The following is a 15,505-nucleotide window of genomic DNA, read 5'->3' as shown; positions in this document are numbered from 1 at the left end:
CATACTTTTGACATATTTTATTGACATAATTTTTTGGGTTGTTTTTGCTTGTGCATAAGGCATATGTTTTGTGCATTTGGAATATGATTTCATAGGAAGTCAAAAGTGACATATTTGCTTGTGCTTAAGGCATATGATTTGTGCATTTGGAATATGATTTCATAGGAAGTCAAAAGTGACAAATTTATATTTTTTGCCAAATGCCATTAGAAATGTGCAAATGAAATGTCCAATTCTTTTTTTGTCAATTATACATGTATGAAAGTATTGAATGTGCCAAATCAGTATGTTTGTCCGTTTGCCATGTACGATCATAGGAAGTCGGTTTCCAAACCCAAAAGTCAGTGAACCATGGTCCAAATGGCATTTATACTGCCCAAATGATATATATCCCTATGTTGAGCCATCAATCAACGCAGATGGTCTACTTGTCATGTATGATGAGGGAGAAGTGGGACTCTGTTGCTTTTAACATTTTTAACGAATTTGACATGCTCAGAATGCATAATTGACTGGCCCGATGATCTCGGGATGGCCGTGCAGTGACTGTGGTTCCTCTCCATCGCTCGTTGTGTTGATTTCATCATGTCAACTTTGGTGATATTTTTTGCTGTCGAATCATAGTGCAAATGCGCGTTACATTTGCAATATTGCGCGTTACGTTTGCAATATGATTCAATGGGCATTTAGCATCACAAATTTAGGCATGCTCAAAAGTACTGCAGAAATGCATTATTGACTGGCTCGATGAACTCGGGATGGCCGGGCAGTGACTGTGGTTCCTCTCCATTGCTCGTCACCCAGCAGTCAGCGTCCATCAGTCGATTAGATGTCATTTTGACACCAAACTGATAGCATCTGACACCAAATCCACTTTTTCCAACTCGTATAGAAGCCAACTATCACATATGTCAGAGAAGGCCCATAATTCACAGTGCTTTCAATTTTAACCATAAAAAAACCTAAAACACATAGTTACGTTATAGCTGCGGGTCCAGCTCTGACATTATGTGTAGGCCTATGTGAGGCGACCCCGAATCCCAAGTTTCGGCTCGATAGGTCATTCGGTGCCCGAGCAATGGCCTAATTGGTGCTGAAAATCCACTTTTTCAGGGCGTTACTACGGGGTCTCTGAATGAGATATCGGACAGAGACATTGGGGTCCGTCTCTATGGGCCGAGGCGGTTTCAATGCACCTAGTCTTGCGACTCTGGGACATTTCTACATGTTGCCATGTCCGTGATATTCAAAATGAATTGAAAATATTGCAAATGTACGAGGCGGTTTCTCAGTCAGAGAACCTTCTAGAGCCCCATAAATCACCGTGCACTATCGACTTGAGCTCTAGAACAGGTTTCTAAAATTTTGGAGCTCTAGGTCTGACGGTTCTTGAATCGTTTGAACGAAAGTAACTATTGAAGGCGGTATAAGCCTCTAAGCCCCACACTATGTACCTATGGCCAAATTGTGTGTGTGTGTTTTTGTTTTTTTTGCAAAAAGAATAGACACACGTTGTCTTTGGGGTAGGCATATACAGAATCCTGAATAAGAAGTCTCTACCTTAAGAATTGACTGAATAACAGATGGTTGAGTTGCGTGATTTTCACTATATGCAGGTTGACCATATGACAATAGCTCTAGGCTGTTTTAACCACTTCCCGTTGTCACAGGAAGCTCTTGCTTCACACACGTTGTCTTTGGGGTAGACATAAACAGAATCCTGAATAAGAAGTCTCTACCTTAAGAATTGACTGAGAAACAGATGGTTGAGTTGCGTGAATTTCACTATGCGCACGTAATATGACAATAGCTCTTGGGTGATTTTAACCACTTCCGGTTGTCACAGGAAGCTCTTGCTTCACACACGTTGTCTTTGGGGTAGACATAAAGAGAATCCTGAATAAGAAGTCTCTACCTTAAGAATTGACTGAGAAACAGATGGTTGAGTTGCGTGATTTTCACTATGCGCACTTAATATGACAATAGCTCTTGGGTGATTTTAACCACTTCCGGTTGTCACAGGAAGCTCTTGCTTCACACACGTTGTCTTTGGGGTAGACATAAACGGAATCCTGAATAAGAAGTCTCTACCTTAAGAATTGACTGAGAAACAGATGGTTGAGTTGCTTGATTTTCACTATGCGCACGTAATATGACAATAGCTCTTGGGTGATTTTAACCACTTCCCGTTGTCACAGGAAGCTCTTGCTTCACACACGTTGTCTTTGGGGTAGACATAAACGGAATCCTGAATAAGAAGTCTCTACCTTAAGAATTGACTGAATAACAGATGGTTGAGTTGCGTGATTTTCACTATCTGCAGGTGGCCAAATGACAATAGCTCTTGGGTGTTTTTAACCACTTCCGGTTGTCACAGGAAGCTCTTGCTTCTCACACGTTGTCTTTGGGGTAGACATAAACGGAATCCTGAATAAGAAGTCTCTACCTTAAGAATTGACTGAATGACAGATGGTTGAGTTGCGTGATTTTCACTATATGCAGGTTGTCCATATGACAATAGCTCTAGGCTGTTTTAACCACTTCCCGTTGTCACAGGAAGTTCTTACTCAACACACGTTGTCTTTGGGGTAGACATAAACAGAATCCTGAATAAGAAGTCTCTACCTTAAGAATTGACTGAGAAACAGATGGTTGAGTTGCGTGATTTTCACTATGCGCACTTAATATGACAATAGCTCTTGGGTGATTTTACCCACTTCCGGTTGTCACAGGAAGCTCTTGCTTCACACACGTTGTCTTTGGGGTAGACATAAACAGAATCCTGAATAAGAAGTCTCTACCTTAAGAATTGACCGAGTAACAGATGGTTGAGTTGCGTGATTTTCACTATCTGCAGGTGGCAATATGACAATAGCTCTTGGGTGTTTTTAACCACTTCCGGTTGTCACAGGAAGCTGTTGCTTCACACACGTTGTCTTTGGGGTAGACATAAACATAATCCTGAATAAGAAGTCTCTACCTTAAAAATTGACTGAGTAACAGATGGTTGAGTTGCGTGATTTTCACTATCTGCAGGTGGCAATATGACAATAGCTCTTGGGTGTTTTTAACCACTTCCGGTTGTCACAGGAAGCTGTTGCTTCACACACGTTGTCTTTGGGGTAGACATAAACAGAATCCTGAATAAGAAGTCTCTACCTTAAGAATTGACTGAGAAACAGATGGTTGAGTTGCGTGATTTTCACTATGCGCACGTAATATGACAATAGCTCTTGGGTGATTTTACCCACTTCCGGTTGTCACAGGAAGCTCTTGCTTCACACACGTTGTCTTTGGGGTAGACATAAACGGAATCCTGAATAAGAAGTCTCTACCTTAAGAATTGACTGAGATACAGATGGTTGAGTTGCGTGATTTTCACTATGCGCACGTAATATGACAATAGCTCTTGGGTGATTTTAACCACTTCCCGTTGTCACAGGAAGCTCTTGCTTCACACACGTTGTCTTTGGGGTAGACATAAACAGAATCCTGAATAAGAAGTCTCTACCTTAAGAATTGACTGAGTAACAGATGGTTGAGTTGCGTGATTTTCACTATATGCAGGTTGACCATATGACAATAGCTCTAGGCTGTTTTAACCACTTCCCTTTGTCACAGGAAGTTCTTACTCAACACACGTTGTCTTTGGGGTAGACATAAACATAATCCTGAATAAGAAGTCTCTACCTTAAGAATTGACTGAGAAACAGATGGTTGAGTTGCGTGATTTTCACTATCTGCAGGTGGCAATATGACAATAGCTCTTGGGTGTTTTTAACCACTTCCGGTTGTCACAGGAAGCTGTTGCTTCACACACGTTGTCTTTGGGGTAGACATAAACATAATCCTGAATAAGAAGTCTCTACCTTAAAAATTGACTGAGTAACAGATGGTTGAGTTGCGTGATTTTCACTATCTGCAGGTGGCAATATGACAATAGCTCTTGGGTGTTTTTAACCACTTCCGGTTGTCACAGGAAGCTGTTGCTTCACACACGTTGTCTTTGGGGTAGACATAAACAGAATCCTGAATAAGAAGTCTCTACCTTAAGAATTGACTGAGAAACAGATGGTTGAGTTGCGTGATTTTCACTATGCGCACGTAATATGACAATAGCTCTTGGGTGATTTTAACCACTTCCGGTTGTCACAGGAAGCTCTTGCTTCACACACGTTGTCTTTGGTGTAGACATAAACATAATCCTGAATAAGAAGTCTCTACCTTAAAAATTGACTGAGTAACAGATGGTTGAGTTGCGTGATTTTCACTATCTGCAGGTGGCAATATGACAATAGCTCTTGGGTGTTTTTAACCACTTCCGGTTGTCACAGGAAGCTCTTGCTTCACACACGTTGTCTTTGGGGTAGACATAAACAGAATCCTGAATAAGAAGTCTCTACCTTAAGAATTGACTGAGTAACAGATGGTTGAGTTGCGTGATTTTCACTATGCGCACGAAATATGACAATAGCTCGTGGGTGATTTTAACCACTTCCGGTTGTCACAGGAAGCTCTTGCTTCACACACGTTGTCTTTGGGGTAGACATAAACAGAATCCTGAATAAGAAGTCTCTACCTTAAGAATTGACTGAGTAACAGATGGTTGAGTTGTGTGATTTTCACTATATGCAGGTTGTCCATATGACAATAGCTCTAGGCTGTTTTAACCACTTCCCTTTGTCACAGGAAGTTCTTACTCAACACACGTTGTCTTTGGGGTAGACATAAACAGAATCCTGAATAAGAAGTCTCTACCTTAAGAATTGACTGAGAAACAGATGGTTGAGTTGCGTGATTTTCACTATCTGCAGGTGGCAATATGACAATAGCTCTTGGGTGTTTTTAACCACTTCCGGTTTTCACAGGAAGCTGTTGCTTCACACACGTTGTCTTTGGGGTAGACAGAAACAGAATCCTGAATAAGAAGTCTCTACCTTAAGAATTGACTGAGTAAAAGATGGTTGAGTTGCGTGATTTTCACTATCTGCAGGTGGCAATATGACAATAGCTCTTGGGTGTTTTTAACCACTTCCGGTTGTCACAGGAAGCTCTTGCTTCACACACGTTGTCTTTGGGGTAGACATAAACGGAATCCTGAATAAGAAGTCTCTACCTTAAGAATTGACTGAGAAACAGATGGTTGAGTTGCGTGATTTTCACTATGCGCACGTAATATGACAATAGCTCTTGGGTGATTTTAACCACTTCCGGTTGTCACAGGAAGCTCTTGCTTCACACACGTTGTCTTTGGGGTAGACATAAACGGAATCCTGAATAAGAAGTCTCTACCTTAAGAATTGACTGAATGACAGATGGTTGAGTTGCGTGATTTTCACTATATGCAGGTTGTCCATATGACAATAGCTCTAGGCTGTTTTAACCACTTCCCGTTGTCACAGGAAGTTCTTACTCAACACACGTTGTCTTTGGGGTAGACATAAACAGAATCCTGAATAAGAAGTCTCTACCTTAAGAATTGACTGAGAAACAGATGGTTGAGTTGCGTGATTTTCACTATGCGCACGTAATATGACAATAGCTCTTGGGTGATTTTACCCACTTCCGGTTGTCATAGGAAGCTCTTGCTTCACACACGTTGTCTTTGGGGTAGACAGAAACAGAATCCTGAATAAGAAGTCTCTACCTTAAGAATTGACTGAGTAACAGCTGGTTGAGTTGCGTGATTTTCACTATATGCAGGTTGACCATATGACAATAGCTCTAGGCTGTTTTAACCACTTCCCGTTGTCACAGGAAGTTCTTACTCAACACACGTTGTCTTTGGGGTAGACATAAACAGAATCCTGAATAAGAAGTCTCTACCTTAAGAATTGACTGAGTAACTGATGGTTGAGTTGCGTGATTTTCACTATGCGCACGTAATATGACAATAGCTCTTGGGTGTTTTTAACCACTTCCAGTTGTCACAGGAACCTTAGAATCGACACAGGTAGACCTCACAGTAGCCTGATGGATTGTTGTAGAAGACAGGTTCATAAGGCATTCATAACCCACATAGGCTTCAGGTTGAATTTTGGAGAATAGTCTATGTGTTCCTATGGGGAGAGATGTCATTGCACACAGTTTGATCTAAACACCTTCTTTTCACTGTGAAGGGTTAATGCCACAGGGTCAAGGTTGGCTTGCACAGATCGGGAGGACCTCAGGAACGCTCCTGGTTCCTCTCCATCGCTCGTTGTGTTGATTTCATCATGTCACCTTTGGTGACATTTTTTGCTGTTGAATCATATTGCAAATACACGGATGCGCATTTGCAATATGATTCAATTGGCATTTAGCATCACAACTTTGGCATGCTCAAAACCACTGCAGAAATGCATAATTGACTGTCCCGATGAACTGGGGATGGCCGTGCAGTGACTGTGGTTCCTCTCCATCGCTCGTTGTGTTGATTTCATCATGTCAACTTTGGTGACATTTTTTGCTGTTGAATCATATTACAAATACACGGATGCGCATTTGCAATATGATTCAATGGGCATTTAGCATCACAACTTTGGTATGCTCAAAACCACTGCAGAAATGCATAATTGACTGTCCCGATGAACTGGGGATGGCCGTGCAGTGACTGTGGTTCCTCTCCATCGCTCGTTGTGTTGATTTCATCATGTCAACTTTGGTGATATTTTTTGCTGTTGAATCATGTTGCAAATGCGCGTTACATTTGCAATATTGCGTGTTACGTTTGCAATATGATTCAATGGGCATTTAGCATCACAAATTTTGCATGCTCAAAAATACTGCAGAAATGCATAATTGACTGTCCCGATGAACTGGGGATGGCCGTGCAGTGACTGTGGTTCCTCTCCATGGCTTGATGGTGAGTTTTTTAGTGATTTTTTTAAAAATGTCCAAAATGACTAGGTGCCCCCCATACTGGATGGGCACTGATGGAAGGTGCTCCCTACCCAACCGTGGACCCCTTGCACCACCCTAAAGGCATTTAAAACCCTTCTAAAAAATTACTCCTGGTAACCCATTTCGGGTCACCATGTGCACTGATGCGCATTTGCAATATGATTCAATGGGCCTCAACATCACGAATTTGGCATGCTCAAAAACACTGCAGAAATGCAAAATTAACTGTCCCGATGAACTGCGGATGGCCGGGCAGTGACTGTGGTTCCTCTCCATGGCTTGATGGTGACATGAGAGAAGTGGGATTGTCGTTTTTTAGTGATTTTTTTTGAAAAATGTCCAAAATGACTAGGGGCGCCCCATACTGGATGGGCACTGATGGAAGGTGCTCACTACCCAACCGTGCACCCCTTGCACCACCCTAAAGGCATTTAAAACCATTCTAAAAAATTACTCCTGGTAACCCATTTCGGGTCACCATGTGCACTGATGCGCATTTGCAATATGATTCAATGGGCCTCAACATCACGAATTTGGCATGCTCAAAAACACTAAAGATATGCAAAATTGACTGTCCCGATGAACTGGGAATGGCCGGGCAGTGACTGTGGTTCCTCTCCATGACTTGATGGTGACATGAGAGAAGTGGGACTGTCGATTTTTAGCGATTTTTTGAAAAATGTCCAAAATGACTAGGGGCGCCTTATACTGGATGGGCACTGATGGAAGGTGCTCCCTACCCAACCGTGCACCCCTTGCACCACCCTAAAGGCATTTAAAACCATTCTAAAAAATTACTCCTGGTAACCCATTTCGGGTCACCATGTGCACTGATGCGCATTTGCAATATGATTCAATGGGCCTCAACATCACGAATTTGGCATGCTTAAAAACACTAAAGATATGCAAAATTGACTGTCCCGATGAACTGGGAATGGCCGGGCAGTGACTGTGGTTCCTCTCCATGGCTTGATGGTGACATGAGAGAAGTGGGACTGTCGATTTTTAGCGATTTTTTGAAAAATGTCCAAAATGACTAGGGGCGCCTTATACTGGATGGGCACTGATGGAAGGTGCTCCCTACCCAACCGTGCACCCCTTGCACCACCCTAAAGGCATTTAAAACCCTTGTAAAAAATTACTCCTGGTAACCCATTTCGGGTCACCATGTGCACTGATGCGCATTTGCAATATGATTCAATGGGCCTCAACATCACGAATTTGGCATGCTCAAAACCACTGCAGAAATGCATAATCTACTGTCGCGATGAACTGGGGATGGCCGGGCAGTGACTGTGGTTCCTCTCTGTCGCTCATTGTGTTGATTTCATCATGTCAACTTTGGTGATATTTTTTGCTGTTGAATCATGTTGAAAATGCGCGTTACATTTGCAATATTCCATGTTACGTTTGCAATATGATTTAATGGGCATTTAGCATCACAAATTTAGGCATGCTCAAAAACACTGCAGAAATGCATAATTGACTGGCCCGATGAACTCGGGATGGCCGGGCAGTGACTGTGGTTCCTCTCCATTGCACGTCACCCAGCAGTCAGCGTCCATGAGTCAATTAGATGTCAATCTGACACCAAACTGATAGCATCTGACACCAAATCCACTTTTTCCAACTCGTATAGAAGCCAACTATCACATATGTCAGAGAAGGCCCATAATTCACAGTGCTTTCAATTTTAACCATAAAAAAACCTAAAACACATAGTTACGTTATAGCTGCGGGTCCAGCTCTGACATTATGTGTAGGCCTATGTGAGGCGACCCCGAATCCCAAGTTTCGGCTCGATAGGTCATTCGGTGCCCGAGCAATGGCCTAATTGGTGCTGAAAATCCACTTTTTCAGGGCGTTACTACGGGGTCCCTGAATGAGCTATTGGACAGAGATATTGGGGTCCGTCTCTATGGGCCGAGCCGGTTTCAATGCACCTAGTCTTGCGACTCTGGGACATTTCTACATGTCGCCATGTCCGTGATATTCAAAATGAATTGAAAATATTGCAAATGTACGAGGCGGTTTCTCGGTCAGAGAACCTTCTAGAGCCCCATAAATCACCGTGCACTATCGACTTGAGCTCTAGAACAGGTTTCTAAAATTTCGGAGCTCTAGGTCTGACGGTTCTTGAATCGTTTGAACAAAAGTAACTATTGAAGGCGGTATAAGACTCTAAGCCCCACACTATGTCCCTATGGCCAAATTGTGTGTGTGTGTTTTTGTTTTTTTTGCAAAAAGAATAGACACACGTTGTCTTTGGGGTAGGCATATACAGAATCCTCAATATGAAGTCTCTACCTAAAGAATTGGCTGGATGACATAGGGTTGAGTTGCGTGATTTTCACTATGTGCAGGTTATATGACAATAGCTCTTGGCTGTTTTTAACCACTTCCGGTTGTCACAGGAAGCACTTACTCAACACACGTTGTCTTTGGGTTAGACATAAACAGAATCCTGAATATGAAGTCTCTACCTTAAGAATTGACTGAATAACAGATGGTTGAGTTGCGTGATTTTCACTATATGCAGGTTGACCATATGACAATAGCTCTTGGCTGTTTTTAACAACTTCCGGTTGTCACAGGAAGCTCTTACTTCACACACGTTGTCTTTGGGGTAGACATAAACAGAATCCTGAATATGAAAGTCTCTACCTTAAGAATTGACTGAATGACAGATGGTTGAGTTGCGTGATTTTCACTATCTGCAGGTTGCTTATATGACAATAGCTCTAGGGTGATTTTAACATTTTCCGGTTGCTCCAGGAACCTTAGAATCGACACAGGTAGACCTCACAGTAGCCTGATGGATTGTTATAGAATACAGGTTCATAAGGCATTCATAACCCACATAGACTTCAGGTTGAATTTAGGAGAATTGTCAATGTATTCCTATGGGGAGAGAAGTCATTGCACACAGTTTGATCTAAACACCTTCTTTTCACTGTGAAGGGTTAATGCCACAGGTTAGGCTTGCACAGATCGGGAGGACCTCAGGAACGCTCCTGAGGTTGAATTGTGCTTCTAACCCTAATGGTTCTCTCACTGTCACCCATAAGCACTTGACATATTGGTGCAGGCCTCATTTTGGGCCTAGTTTTCTCACGGTCACTGCGCTCATACCGAGCAAGCTACGGTCAAGCGGGGCGTCTCATTGAACTCGTCTCAGCCTAGAGATAATGGTAATGCCATTGCAGGCTCTTTGTGTCTTTAAGCACCGCACTGTGTCACTCCGTCCTTGCTGTGTGTGTGTTTGAGAGAGCTTTTCTTTGACATCTGATGGGATAAATGACTGATTTACAGTTCATGAGGGTTGCCTAGTCACACATATGAAGTTGTGGAAAGATCTGACCTTTTTAACCCTTCAAAACAGCCCCTATGACACCATTATAAGGCATTTCTGGTTGACACAGGAATCTGAACGTTAGGCTCTTATAGAATATTGAGTTTTAAGTGTTTCTCTTAAGAACTGACTTATTTACAGAGGGTTGAACAAGTGTGTGTTGATTCAGAAAATCACAGAAAATCACAGAAATCTCGCAGAGCTCCGAAACCTGCCTTAACGGACTCATCTGAACACGCTGCAACTGGATATGTAACTTTTTTGAAAAAAAACCCTCTTGTTGTTGAATATCACCAATGTGTCATTGTACAATTTCTCTGAAATGAACATTGGTAAATGCATGGTTCCTTTTCTCCTGACACCGTAGGCTCATGTAGTTTGATGTGAAGCGGTCAAATCAGCACTCTATTTTCCTCTTTGACTTTCAATCCCAGAAAAATAGCCTTAACTCGAAAAGCGTCGAGGCCTCGACTCCATCCTGTTCGGGGCCAACTGCCCATTATGCCAAACCCACGCAGACCGAGTTTCGTCTTCGAATTATCTTCCGTTTAGGAGAAAAAACCGTGTCGCGATTGGTGATATATGGTGATATATGTTACATTTGCAATATGATTCCATACGCCCTCTCGTGGAATAATCCGGGACTGCAAGGAAATGACCAAAATTTGAAAATTTAATTAAACGGAAACCGAAGGTCCGAGAGACTCCGTTCGATGACTTCCTGGAAGATCCGGCCCCCGCGAGCGGCCCGACGCCGTCCGCGGATTTATCGGACGTGGTCGGACGTCTAGTAAGGGAGGGTACATTTGCAACATGGACTTTCTCACTAACCATACGGATGGCGCACGCGACGTCCCTTCATGTATGTAAACCCCACAAACTGTAGTAGCTGCATATAAACCCATGATTGAAATCAATGAAAGTTAGGCATAGCAACGGCAGGGCCATGTGTCGATCCCATTGAGACATTTAACAAATGTGTTGTCAGGCTGAGTGGTCTAAAGTGCTTGATTAAGTGTGTGGAGGAGTCGGTTCAAATTCCAACGTTGAGTTTGCCCGTGGTAATGCTATTCTTCAATACCTGAATCGTATCAGTCGCTCTAGGAGTGTGCAGGGATTCTATATTCATGTGGGGCTATTCAAGAGAAGAAATAAAAAAAACATTTGCGAATAGGTTGGTTATCCAATCTACCCATGTAGTTCATCGCCTTCACCACTCAGATACCAAGTTCTGTGCTGTTGCGGTGGCAGTCGGCCATCTTACCAATCTTTGCGAAAGTCAAAATCTTGCAGTGCCATAAAAAAGTACAGATTATTTGGGTTGCTCGATGAGGATGGGATTCGAACCCATGCATGCAGAGCACAATTGATCAGCAGCCCATCGCCTTAACCAATTGACCACCTCATCCATTGGTATACAAGGGGCAGTATCCCCCACAATCTGTAGGTGCTGCATGTAAACCCATGATTGAAATCAATGAAAGTTAGGCATAGCAACGGCAGGGCGATGTGTCGATTCCATCGAGACATTTAACAAATGTGTTGTAAGGCTGAGTGGTCTAAAGTGCTTGATTAAGTGTGTGGAGGTGTCGGTTCAAATCCCACCGTTGAGGTTGCCCGTGATAAAGCTATTCTTCAATACCTGAATCTTATCAGTCGCTCTCGGAGTGTGCAGGGATCCAATATTCACGTGGGGCTATGCAAGAGAAGAAATAAAAAAACATTTGCGAAGAGGTTGGTTTTCCAATCTATACATGTAGTTCCTTGCCTTCACCACTCAGATACCAAGTTCTGTGCTGTTGCGGTGGCAGTCGGCCATCTTACCAGTCTTTGCGAAAGTCTAAATCTCACAGTGCCATAAAAAAGTAATGATTTTTTGGGTTGCTCGATGAGGATGGGATTCAAACCCATGCATGCAGAACACAATGAATTAGCAGTCCATCGCCTTAACCACTCGGCCACCTCATCCGTTGGTATACGAGTGGCAGTTGCCCCCACAAACTGTAGTTGCTGCATCTAAACCCAGGATTGAAATCAATGAAAGTTAGGCATAGCAAATTCAGGGCCATGTGTCGATCCCATCGAGACATTTAACAAATGTGTTGTAAGGCTGAGTGGTGTAAAGTGCTTGATTAAGTGTGTGGAGGTGTCGGTTCAAATCCCACCGTTGAGGTTGCCCGTGGTAAAGCTATTCTTCAATACATGAATCGTATCAGTCGCTCTAGGAGTGTGCAGGGATTCAATATTCATTTGGGGCCATGCATGAGAAGAAATAAAAAAACAGTTGCGAAGAGGTTTGTTTTCCAATCTACACATGTAGTTCATCGCCTTCACCACTCAGACACCAAGTTCTGTGCTGTTGCGGTGGCAGTCGGCCATCTTACCAATCTTTGCGAAAGTCAACATCTTGCAGTGCCATAAAAAAGTACAGATTTTTTGGGTTGCTCGATGAGGATGGGATTCGAAACCATGCATGCAGCGCACAAAGGATTAGCAGTCCATCGCCTTAACCACTCGGCCACCTCATCCGTTGGGAAATGATAGGCAGTTTCCCCCACAAACTGTAGTAGCTGCATGTAAACCCATGATTGAAATCAATGAAAGTTAGGCATAGAAACGGCAGGGCCATGTGTCGATCCCATCGAGACATTTAACAAATGTGTTGTCAGGCTGAGTGGTCTAAAGTGCTTGATTAAGTGTGTGGAGGTGTCGGTTCAAATCCCAACATTGAGGTTGCCCTTGGTAAAGCTATTCTTCAATACATGAATCGTATCAGTCGCTCTAGGAGTGTGCAGGGATTCAATATTCATGTGGGGCCATGCAAGAGAAGAAATAAGAAAACATTTGCGACGAGGTTGGTTTTCCAATCTACACATGTAGTTCATCACCTTCACCACTCAGATACCAAGTTCTGTGCTGTTGCGGTGGCAGTCGGCCATCTTACCAGTCTTTGCGAAAGTCTAAATCTTACAGTGCCATAAAAAAGTACAGATTTTTTGGGTTGCTCGATGAGGATGGGATTCGAACCCATGCATGCAGAGCACAATTGATTAGCAGTCCATCGCCTTAACCAATCGACAACCTCATCCAGTGGTATACAAGGGGCAGTATCCCCCACAATCTGTAGGTGCTGCATGTAAACCCATGATTGAAATCAATGAAAGTTAGGCATAGCAACGGCAGGGCCATGTGTCGATTCCATCGAGACATTTAACAAATGTGTTGTAAGGCTGAGTGGTCTAAAGTGCTTGATTAAGTGTGTGGAGGTGTCGGTTCAAATCCCACCGTTGAGGTTGCCCGTGATAAAGCTATTCTTCAATACCTGAATCTTATCAGTCGCTCTAAGAGTGTGCGGGGATCCTATATTCACGTGGGGCTATGCAAGAGAAGAAATAAAAAAAACATTTGCGAAGAGGTTGGTTTTCCAATCTACACATGTAGTTCCTAGCCTTCACCACTCAGATACCAAGTTCTGTGCTGTTGCGGTGGCAGTCGGCCATCTTACCAATCTTTGCGAAAGTCAAAATCTTGCAGTGTCATAAAAAAGTACTGAATTTTTAGTTGCTCGATGAGGATGGGATTCAAACCCATGCATGCAGAGCACATTTGATTAGCAGTCCATCGCCTTAACCAATCGGCCAACTCATCCATTGGTATACAAGGGGCAGTATCCCCCACAATCTGTAGGTGCTGCATGTAAAGCCATGATTGAAATCAATGAAAGTTAGGCATAGCAACGGCAGGGCCATGTGTCGATCCCATCGAGACATTTAACAAATGTGTTGTCAGGCTGAGTGGTCTAAAGTGCTTGATTAAGTGTGTGGAGGTGTCGGTTCAAATCCCACCATTGAGGTTGCCCTTGGTAAAGCTATTCTTCAATACATGAATCGTATCAGTCGCTCTAGGAGTGTGCAGGGATTCAATATTCATGTGGGGCCATGCAAGAGAAGAAATAAGAAAACATTTGCGAAGAGGTTGGTTTTCCAATCTACACATGTAGTTCATCACCTTCACCACTCAGATACCAAGTTCTGTGCTGTTGCGGTGGCAGTCGGCCATCTTACCAGTCTTTGCGAAAGTCTAAATCTTACAGTGCCATAAAAAAGTACTTTTTTTTTGGGTTGCTGGATGAGGATGGGATTCAAACCCATGCATGCAGAACACAATGAATTAGCAGTCCATCGCCTTAACCACTCGGCCACCTCATCCGTTGGTATACGAGTGGCAGTTGCCCCCACAAACTGTAGTTGCTGCATGTAAACCCAGGATTGAAATCAATGAAAGTTAGGCATAGCAAATGCAGGGCCATGTGTCGATCCCATCGAGACATTTAACAAATGTGTTGTAAGGCTGAGTGGTCTAAAGTGCTTGATTAAGTGTGTGGAGGTGTCGGTTCAAATCCCACCGTTGAGGTTGCCCGTGGTAAAGCTATTCTTCAATACATGAATCGTATCAGTCGCTCTAGGAGTGTGCAGGGATTCAATATTCATGTGGGGCCATGCATGAGAAGAAATAAAAAAACAGTTGCGAAGAAGTTGGTTTTCCAATCTACACATGTAGTTCATCGCCTTCACCACTCAGACACCAAGTTCTGTGCTGTTGCGGTGGCAGTCGGCCATCTTACCAATCTTTGCGAAAGTCAAAATCTTGCAGTGCCATAAAAAAGTACAGATTTTTTGGGTTGCTCGATGAGGATGGGATTCGAAACCATGCATGCAGCGCACAAAGGATTAGCAGTCCATCGCCTTAACCACTCGGCCACCTCATCCATTGGGAAATGATAGGCAGTTTCCCCCACAAACTGTAGTAGCTGCATGTAAACCCATGATTGAAATCAATGAAAGTTAGGCATAGAAACGGCAGGGCCATGTGTCGATCCCATCGAGACATTTAACAAATGTGTTGTCAGGCTGAGTGGTCTAAAGTGCTTGATTAAGTGTGTGGAGGTGTCGGTTCAAATCCCACCATTGAGGTTGCCCTTGGTAAAGCTATTCTTCAATACATGAATCGTATCAGTCGCTCTAGGAGTGTGCAGGGATTCAATATTCATGTGGGGCCATGCAAGAGAAGAAATAAGAAAACATTTGCGAAGAGGTTGGTTTTCCAATCTACACATGTAGTTCATCACCTTCACCACTCAGATACCAAGTTCTGTGCTGTTGCGGTGGCAGTCGGCCATCTTACCAGTCTTTGCGAAAGTCTAAATCTTACAGTGCCATAAAAAAGTACCGATTTTTTGGGTTGCTCGATGAGGATGGGATTCGAACCCAT

At 43.2% G+C, this 15,505-nt stretch overlaps 5 non-coding genes across 5 annotated transcripts; all 5 read right to left on the bottom strand.

The window, feature by feature from the left end:
- Positions 1 to 12,120: 12,120 nt before the first annotated feature.
- On the bottom strand, positions 12,121 to 12,202 carry trnas-gcu (transfer RNA serine (anticodon GCU)). Its single transcript has one exon. It is a non-coding gene; the product is annotated as a tRNA-Ser (tRNA).
- A 478-nt stretch (positions 12,203 to 12,680) lies between these two features.
- On the bottom strand, positions 12,681 to 12,762 carry trnas-gcu (transfer RNA serine (anticodon GCU)). The gene has a single exon. It is a non-coding gene; the product is annotated as a tRNA-Ser (tRNA).
- A 478-nt stretch (positions 12,763 to 13,240) lies between these two features.
- On the bottom strand, positions 13,241 to 13,322 carry trnas-gcu (transfer RNA serine (anticodon GCU)). The gene has a single exon. It is a non-coding gene; the product is annotated as a tRNA-Ser (tRNA).
- Positions 13,323 to 14,360: 1,038 nt separating this feature from the next.
- trnas-gcu (transfer RNA serine (anticodon GCU)) lies at positions 14,361 to 14,442 on the bottom strand. The gene has a single exon. It is a non-coding gene; the product is annotated as a tRNA-Ser (tRNA).
- Positions 14,443 to 14,920: 478 nt separating this feature from the next.
- On the bottom strand, positions 14,921 to 15,002 carry trnas-gcu (transfer RNA serine (anticodon GCU)). The gene has a single exon. It is a non-coding gene; the product is annotated as a tRNA-Ser (tRNA).
- Positions 15,003 to 15,505: the final 503 nt, after the last annotated feature.

Source organism: Salmo trutta, chromosome 19, assembly GCF_901001165.1.
Source record: "Salmo trutta chromosome 19, fSalTru1.1, whole genome shotgun sequence".
NCBI classification, from domain to species: Eukaryota; Metazoa; Chordata; class Actinopteri; order Salmoniformes; family Salmonidae; genus Salmo; species Salmo trutta.
The sequence above is the reverse complement of the archived record's forward strand: the minus strand, read 5'-3'. Positions and strand labels throughout refer to the sequence as shown.